Here is an 8752-nt window from a genome sequence, read left to right as displayed (position 1 = left end):
AACAGGATAGAGAGCCCAGAGATAAACCCATATGGTTAGTTAATCTTTGACAAAGGAGACAAGAATATGCAATGGGGGAAAAGAAATGGGAACACTGGACATTACGTGCAGAAGAATGAAACTGGACCACTTTGTTATACCACACACAAAAATAAAATGGATTAAAGATCTAAATCTGAGACCTGAAACCTTAAAACTCCTAAGAGTAATCTCTTGGATAGCACCCTTAGCAACATATTTATGGATATGTCTCCTGAGGCAAGGGGGAAAAAAAAAAGCAAAAGTAGACTACTGTGACTACATCAAAATGAAAAGCTTTTGTATGGTAAAGGAAACAATCAACAAAACTAAAGACAACCTACTGAATGGGAAAATATATTTGCAAATCATATATCCAAGAAAGGGTTAATATCCATAATATATAAAGAACTTACACAACTCAGCACCAAGCCAAACAATCTGATTAAAAATGGTCAGAGGACCTGAATAGACACTTTTTCAAAGAAGACATACAAATGACCAACAGACACATGAAAAGGTGCTCAGCATCACCCATTATCAGGGAAATGTGAATCAAAGCCATAATGAGATAACCACCTCACACTAGTCAGAATGGCTATTATGAAAACAAATAAACAACAACCACAAACCAAGAGGGGCACCTGGGTGGCTCAGTCGGTTGAGTGTCTGACTCTTGGTTTTAGCTTAAGTCATGATCTCACAGTTTGTGAGTTCAAGCCCATATCAGGCTCTGCGCTGATGGTGCGGAGCCTGCTTAGGATTCTCTCTCCTCCTCTCTCTGCCCCTCCCCTGCTCATTGTATTTCTCTCTGTCTCTCTCTCTCTCTCTCTCTCTCTCTCTCTCTCTCAAAAAAAAAAAAAAAACTGCCTCTTTTTGGTTTTTTTGACTACAAGTTTAAGTCCTATTTTCTCTTAAGGAACTTGATGAACATAGTTTGAAAAAAGAAATCCTGGATAATAAAAAGTTAACATGCTCTACTGCAGAATATGGTTCACTTTTTTTTTAAAGAATAGTGTAGATGAGTTTTTGCTTGACATTTGAATTTGAAGATATGGTAGACCTTAGGGAATGTATCACTTGGTTTGGGTAGTGCAACTTAGTTTTTGTTTTGTTTATCCTTTTTTTCCCTCCCTCTCTTTCTTTCTTTCTTTCTTTCTTTCTTTCTTTCTTTCTTTCTTTCTTTCTTTCTTTCTTTCTTTCTTTCTTTCTTTAAATAAGCTCCATGCCCAGTGTGGAGCCCAGCACAGCGCTTGAACTCACAACTCTGAGACTGAGATCAAGAGTTGGACGCTTAACTGACTGAGCCACCAGGCACCCCACTCTTAGTTATTTTTGAAACCATAAATTATTTAATCTATAATAAAAGTCTATTGGTAATGGCTATAGGTGGAATGGAGCATTTCACTCTTTTCTGCTAGAGTTTAGTCCAGTCAATGTTAGAAACTACTTGTATGATAATCAATTATTAAAATTCCTTTAAGTGATTAGGGTGTCTTATGTTGTGTAAAGAAAAATGAAGCTTCTCTCCAAGATTCTTGATCTCAGGGCAGTTGAGTGAGTCTGGATTTGGCCAGTGGGGATAGGAGACGGGAGGAAGCATGTGGAGGGCGTGCTGCCTCAGTGCTGTTCTCCAGACAAAACAGTCCTGGGTACTCAGTAAAATGATCACAGGCTTCTTTGACGGTGATTTAAGGGTACATTTCCTGAAAGAGGCAAAATAGAAGACCAGAGAAAGACAATGCAAAATAAAAATCAAATTCTAGGTTACACAAATGGAGGAGAGTATTGATCGTCAAGAGAATTGAGAGTGTGTGATATTGAAGGTAGAGATTTAGCTACACAGATTCGGACCTTGTTCTCAACAGGAGCATCTGTGCAAGGCATCCTCTTCCTTACTGGTCAAGCATAGTGAAAAGTTGGATGTATAGAACACGATGCCTTAATATTATATTTTTTAAACATGAATAGTGTGCTTTACTGTGTGTCTCAAACAAATGTTGTTTCGGTATTTGCTGTCTGATCTTGTTTATCTGTTACTCTTGGAAAATCTCATTTTTGACTGGACTTGGACTTAGAGGTAGAAGCTTTCAGAAGACAGCATCCATCTCTTGGCAATATGTTGCTGGTGTGTTTCTTTGGCTTCCTTCATTCTCTTGGCTAAAAGTTTAGCATATTCTGCAGCCTCTTCCTTATGTTTCTTAGTATGTTGTTTCTTCAGAGCAATACACTGATGTGTGTGTTGAAGGACGCATGGAGTAACAAGACACTGAATCTTGGGTGCTTTGGTTCTAGATTTCTTACCTTTGTTTAAGGGCTTTATCACAACATACTGGCAGATGTCATCTTCTGTGGAGAGATTGAAAAGTTCGTGGATTCTGCCAGTTCTTTTGGGCCCCAGGAGATGTGAGGCACAGTGGTATCAGTGAGTGCAGAAATGGGAACACTGAGATTGGCATCCACAATGTAACCCCAAACAGATTCGCACGGCCTTCCTTCGGTGCTCGTTGGTCTGTAGCAGGAATGCCCCTTACTTGGCAGCAGGTGGACACCCTGATTCATGGGGAAGCCTTGTTTGTCATCACTACCACTGATTCAGACCATGTAACCCTTCCATTCTGCACCCAGAACATCAGCAGCAACTTCTGTGGCCATAGGCTTCTCATAAAAGGTATCAAGTTTGCATTCACCATGCACTTCAATGAGTTTCTGGCAGCCAGTAGCTGGGAAAGATGTTCAGCTTCATCTTAAAAGCAGACTGTTGCCTCCGAGGTACCATAAAAAAGAGCTATATTTCTCAAAATTTATTCTCTGGATCACTGTTTCTGTTGGATTTTTGAAAGTTTATTTATTTATTTTGAGAGAGAGAGAGAGTGCATGATCAGAGGCAGGGCAGAGAGAGAGGGAGAGAAAGAATCCCAAGCAGGCTCCATGCTTGTCAGCACAGAGCCTGACTCAGGGCTTGATCCCATGAACTTTGAGATCATGGCCTGAGCCAAAATCAAGTGTCGGCTGCTTAACCAACTGAGCCACACAGGCGCTGCCCACCCCACCCCCCCACGTTGAATTTTAAGAAGTGTTAGAGGAAAGGACGTTTCTGTCTTTGGAACAGTTTGGGAGATTCTATGCCAAACAGCCTAATATTGGGTTCATTCTTGTAGGGGCGTCCAGAACCTTCAATGTGGTAATGTATATTGTGATTCTCTCAAAAGACTGTCTAGATGCCAGTGTATTCCGGAGCCATGTGACTATATAGACCTTTTTATGGAACTATCTTGAAGTATTTTTATTTTTTTTATTAATATTCTTGAAGCATTATTATTTTGTAGCACTCAATTGCTCTGGGGAATATATATATATATATATATATATATATATATATATATATATCTCAAAATTAGATATCAAAAAGCTAAAGCTATTTTTCCAATCTGCTCAACTAATAATAACATACTTATATAGTAGTTTAAAAAAACCACATAACAAGGTGCTTTTCCCATATGTTATCTCATTTAAGCCTCACACCCACTCTGTGAGGGAGTTCATATTATTCTCAAATTAGAATCGAGGTGACAGAGACTCAGGAAGCTTAATTGAAGTGTCCAAATCACAGTTTGTTGGTAGCTGAGCCAAGATTTCAACCCAGATCGTTACTCTAGTGTTTTATGCTATTGTCGCCCAGCTACCTGGGGGGTCAGCAGGGCTTGCCACAGGCCCGTAGGGCCCCTTTTTAATTCTTTCTCATCTTTTTCCATTTAGGCCTCCATGCAGTTTTCATAATTCAAAATTTTCTCTTTTCTCCCTTTCATCCATCAGAATTTAGTTCCATTACTTCCCCAGTAAACAGCCTTAAACTAAAGTATTCATGGAGACTTCTGGTTTAACATATTTGTATTTTAACAGTGAAAACACAGTGCTTCACCTAAATGGTGACATAGAGCTGGCAGTCAGCAGATGCGGTGATCTTGTAGGGGGAGTTTTGAGGAATCCCTCCAAATGTTCTGTGTAGACTACTTACTGTTCATGCTCTTTCCACTCAGAGGTGCAGAACCAGCTGTGTCTGCCACCTGCCAGGCAAGTGGGAGTAGTTGGTGACAGTTCACTCCTTCATTATTGCCAATGAGGGAAAGAACTCCTGCTATGTTTGTTCAAGCTCATAATGCCAAAGTCTGTGTTTCCAACTGGGCTTCATACTGCATTTTATGCCCCCCGCCCTCCCTTCTCTCACCTCCAGGCATAAAGCATAAATTAGCTTTCTTAATCTCTAGTTTATTAAATAAATCTCCCCTGGCCTTCGGAATGCCTAAGGGCATAGTTACAACCATAATGAGTATGTGTACCATTGAGATAAATGCCCCAAATCAAAGGCTAATGAAAAGGTGAAGATCTACAGGAAAGAATTTAACATTAGGCAAAAAGAGTTCTGCACTTTGACCTCAGTTTCTGGGAAGTAATCTCTCAGCCCTTGTAATGTCATATCTGACAGGGGCTTTGGGTCATTGGATAGTCTAACAAATGACTTAGGGTGAGGGCTGGACACATTTGGCTAGTCTTAGTTTGAGGTTCTTGCCACACCAGAAAGACCAACAACATCGGTAGGGGTTTTAGGTTGCTCCCAAAGGGGCTGGAAACTGGAACTTGAGATCAACTAAGTGAGCAATCAGTGAATCAATCATGTCTATGTAATGAAGTCTCAATAAAAACTCTTTACATGGGACTCAGCTGAGCCTCCCTGACTGGCAGCAGTCCAGTAGTCCGTACATGTTGTCACATGCCGATGCCAGAGAAGTCACATGCTCTGATTTTACAGAGGACATTGGAAGCTCCACTGTGGTACTTCCCAACTCTGCCCTATTCACTTCTTTCCTTGGCCAATTTTATTTATTTATTTATTTATTTATTTATTTATTTATTTATTTATTTATTCATTCATTCATTCATTTATTAATTAATTCATTAATTCATTTATTTTTGAGAGATAGAGCAGGGAGCCAAAGAGAGAGAGAGAGACAGACAGACAGAGAATCCCAAACAGGCTCTACACTGTCAGTGCAGAGCCTGACACTGGGCTCAATCTCATGAACCGTGAGTTCATGACCTGAGCCGAAATTAAGAGTCAGAGGCTCAACTGACTGAGCCACTCAGATGCCCCTGGCCAATTTTAACATAATAGCTTTGAGTGATTATTGTGAGTCCTTCTAACAAGTCATTGCACATCAGGGTGGTTTTGGGAACCCCCTCAAATTGCAGTTGGTGTCAGAAGTGAAGATAATCTCTTGTGGGGACTGTTCCCTCTAACTTCTCAGCTGGCTAAACTCTGTCAGAGGAAAAGTCTCTTCTCACTTTTTTTCTCCTTCAAAAATAAAGTGCTTTGAGTCTTTGTTCTGCTTCCTAGTGAGTGTGGGGCACGTGGAGAATTAAGTAACATTCTGTGGCTGTTCAGTTGTGCAGGATGGTATTGGATGAGGGCTTTCCTCATCATTGCTGAAAAACAATAGTGTCTGGATTGCCTAAGTGGGTTGAAAGTAATGGCTTAACTCACCCATTTATTGAATCAGATGGCAAACCACAGAAGGCAAGTGCAAAAATAACATTTTTATAATCTGTTAGTTCTAAACAATGCTGGAGACTGGGGGATGTGGGAAGTAGGAGACTAAAGTGCAAGAGACCTGAAGATTTAAGAGACTGCCTGCATTTTGAATGGATATTAGTTGAAGTCGTTGTAATGGTTTTAAAGACTACATGCTAAAGAATATTTAACAACTGGAGGTTTAGTTGTGTAACTCAAATAAAGGCTATTTTTTTCCATTTTGACAGAAGAGATGATATGTTTTGTTCTGTTGTGAGTTCTAGTGACCCCTGCTTAGCTTTCATTTATCACAAATAATCTTCTCCAGGATACTACAATTGCTGGCAATGTTGAGATGCTTATATTACATCTAACCTTGGAAAAGGGTCAAAATAAATCTGTGAATTAAGCAAGAATATATTACAGCTGGCTGAAGAACGTGTCAGGAATACCTGAAGAGAAAACTAAAACTGTTTTCCCCCTACAGTCTACATATATGGTTGTTGTGGCTTCTTTGCCATTCACTTGGAGTTTCATAGAGAAATATTGTTCTCATTTTAGTCCTAATGTGAGTAAATGTCCACTGTGGACCGAGACTCCCTCATAGAATAGAGAAAGCATGTGGTTGCTGGCGTTGGGATGCTCTCATATACAAAGAAGGAAATACCACAATAACACATCAACTGTGATAATCTCCACTTACCTAGAAACAAAACAAGTACAATGAAAGGCTCAGTGAAAGGCTCAAATGAAATGAAAGGCTCAATGAAAGGCTCAAATGCCTCGACTACATAAATGTATGGTTAGCAGAGGGGCACCTGGGTGGCTCAGTTGGTTGAGCGTCCGACTTCAGCTCAGGCATGATCTCGCAGTCCGTGAGTTCGAGCCCCACGTCGGGCTCTGTGCTGACAGCTCAGAGCCTGGAGCCTGCTTCGGATTCTGTGTCTCCCTCTCTGCCCCTCCCCACTCATGCTCTGTCTCTCTCTGTCTCAAAAATAAATAAAAACATTAAAAAATTAATAAAAAAAATGTATGGTTAGCAGTGGGGTAGAGAAGGTCTCAATATTGGATAATCTTAATGGTAAGTTCATTGCTAACTTAGAGAATTATGTATAAATGCTGATGGCACCTGTAGAGGAAGCCATAATGCAAAAGGATACAAGAAAAGGAGAGAGCATAATGGATATTAAAATTGAAAGGAAGCAAATTATACTTCTACTGGAGGAAATGGAAATTAAGACTAATGTGCTATTGTAAGAAACATAGAAGTTAATATATTGACTGTGTCTTGAAAAATGCAATTCAAAGTCTTTTTTCCTTTATCAAGTGTTTTTCTTATTTAGATAGTCCCACTTTATGACTACAGCACAATTAAAGAAGGAAACATGGTATTTACAAGTGTCACTTGAAAAAAATGTTTATTACAAGCAGGATTAAAGTTTTATAAATGCATTAGGGCAAATATTATACTTTACGGTGAAGAAGTCTCCTTCATAGTCAGCTAACAAATAAGAAAAGCTAGGTAACAAAGAAATTAAAGCTGAACACATCTAATAGTTTAATAAGTAGGAAATGAAAGGTGAGATTTTGCATGAACTGAAAAAAAATGAAGTTTAATGAAGTCACTGACATAATGATAGTTAAAGTTGGAGATATTACATATTCATTCATTCACTCATTGATACATGCATGCATTCATTGATTCACTAACTCAACAAGTCATTGTACCAGGCATTTGGACAGCAGATCTTTTGGCCAGAAAAGTGAAATGCTCCAAATAGTAAATTTTCTTGGTGGTGAAGAGAAATGGTTAAGTGCCTTCTGAAGCTTTAAACAATATGTTGTTTGGCATGAGCTAGTAATAAATGTTTTATTGCCTTTTTAAATATTTTGAAATCCTTCTAAAATGTATGTGACCTTAAGGTAATTAAATTGTTTTGGAGAATGAGACTGCCTTTGACCATTCTGGATCAATTGTATTTTATTATAATGGAATAGTAAAGATTACATTCAAGAAAAATAGTGGCAATAGCAGCAAGCATACAACATTTCAAAAATCAGGAAAAGTGGTCCTGATCCTACCTGAAGGTCCACTATACCAAAACATTCCTTCTTTGTTCAAAATGATATTTTCTGACTTCCTTACCCTGTTGTATAGAGTACAGTATATACTATCCTGGCCCTGTTGAGTCCTGGAAGAAGTAAGGTCAGACAGAAAGCAGACTTTCAAGAGATTTCTTTGTGGCTTTAAAGTACATCAGGCTCCTTCTGGCTTCAACTTATCTCTGTTATAAAATGTTACCTGTGGGAACCATCTGGGAATCAGTAGGTGAGACTTAATACTGTGATTCTAAACAGGCCTTCTTCACATACAGACAGTCTTTTGATATCTGATCATTAACAAAGAGAATGTATGTGTGCCATTTGCCAAGTCACACAGTTTTGCTAAGCAAAAAGAAAATGCATGAAATCGAATCCAGAGGCTTTATTAAGATGATTATTTCTTCTGTTGTTTGTTTATTTAGGAACATGACATTGAGCCCAACTCTAACTTTTTTTTAATATTGTTTTTTTTTTTTCTTAAACAAAAAAAGGAATAACTGTCTACATAGGGAGGTGTCAAGTTTCCTCCTGCTGAAGATACAGAACTAGATTATGATTGAGCACATGGTAGGATTGGCATAAAGGGGCTTGCCAAGTTAACACTGACTAGTAGGGGAAGAAAACAACCTTTAAGATCACTTCAAAGTCTGAGGTTCTGTGATCTATAGATGGCAGTTCTGAGGCCAGGTCCAACCTTAGCATCTTTGAACCTGGCTCCCACCAAGGGGCCTGAAACAAACTGAGCTTTAAATGTGTGTGTTGAATGAGTGAATTAATGGAGTGATCAGAAATTTATTTACCTTGCTGTGTAGCTTTAAGTGTGAGTCTGCAAAATTTGGCTTAAAAGGCGGTTTCTTTTTCTTTGGGCCATTACATCAGCAGTTTGGGTCCTTGTCCCAGGATGAACAGCACAGCAAGGCTGTGGCTGTCTCAGCAGCCTCAGCTGAGCTTTTCCTGGGATGGGTAGCTTCGTTCCACTTGATTCACATGACCCAAGCGATAATGTTCTCTTTTGAGAAATACACTTTTTATTCAAATGAAACATTCATATGGACTAATCAC

General features: G+C 39.1%; 1 pseudogene; it reads right to left on the bottom strand.

Annotated features, from left to right (window-relative positions):
• Nucleotides 1–2070: 2070 nt before the first annotated feature.
• Nucleotides 2071–2748, bottom strand: LOC123610368 (annotated as a pseudogene).
• Nucleotides 2749–8752: the final 6004 nt, after the last annotated feature.

Source organism: Leopardus geoffroyi, chromosome C2 (assembly GCF_018350155.1).
Source record: "Leopardus geoffroyi isolate Oge1 chromosome C2, O.geoffroyi_Oge1_pat1.0, whole genome shotgun sequence".
Taxonomy (NCBI): Eukaryota; Metazoa; Chordata; class Mammalia; order Carnivora; family Felidae; genus Leopardus; species Leopardus geoffroyi.
This window is presented reverse-complemented; position numbering and strand designations above follow the sequence as displayed.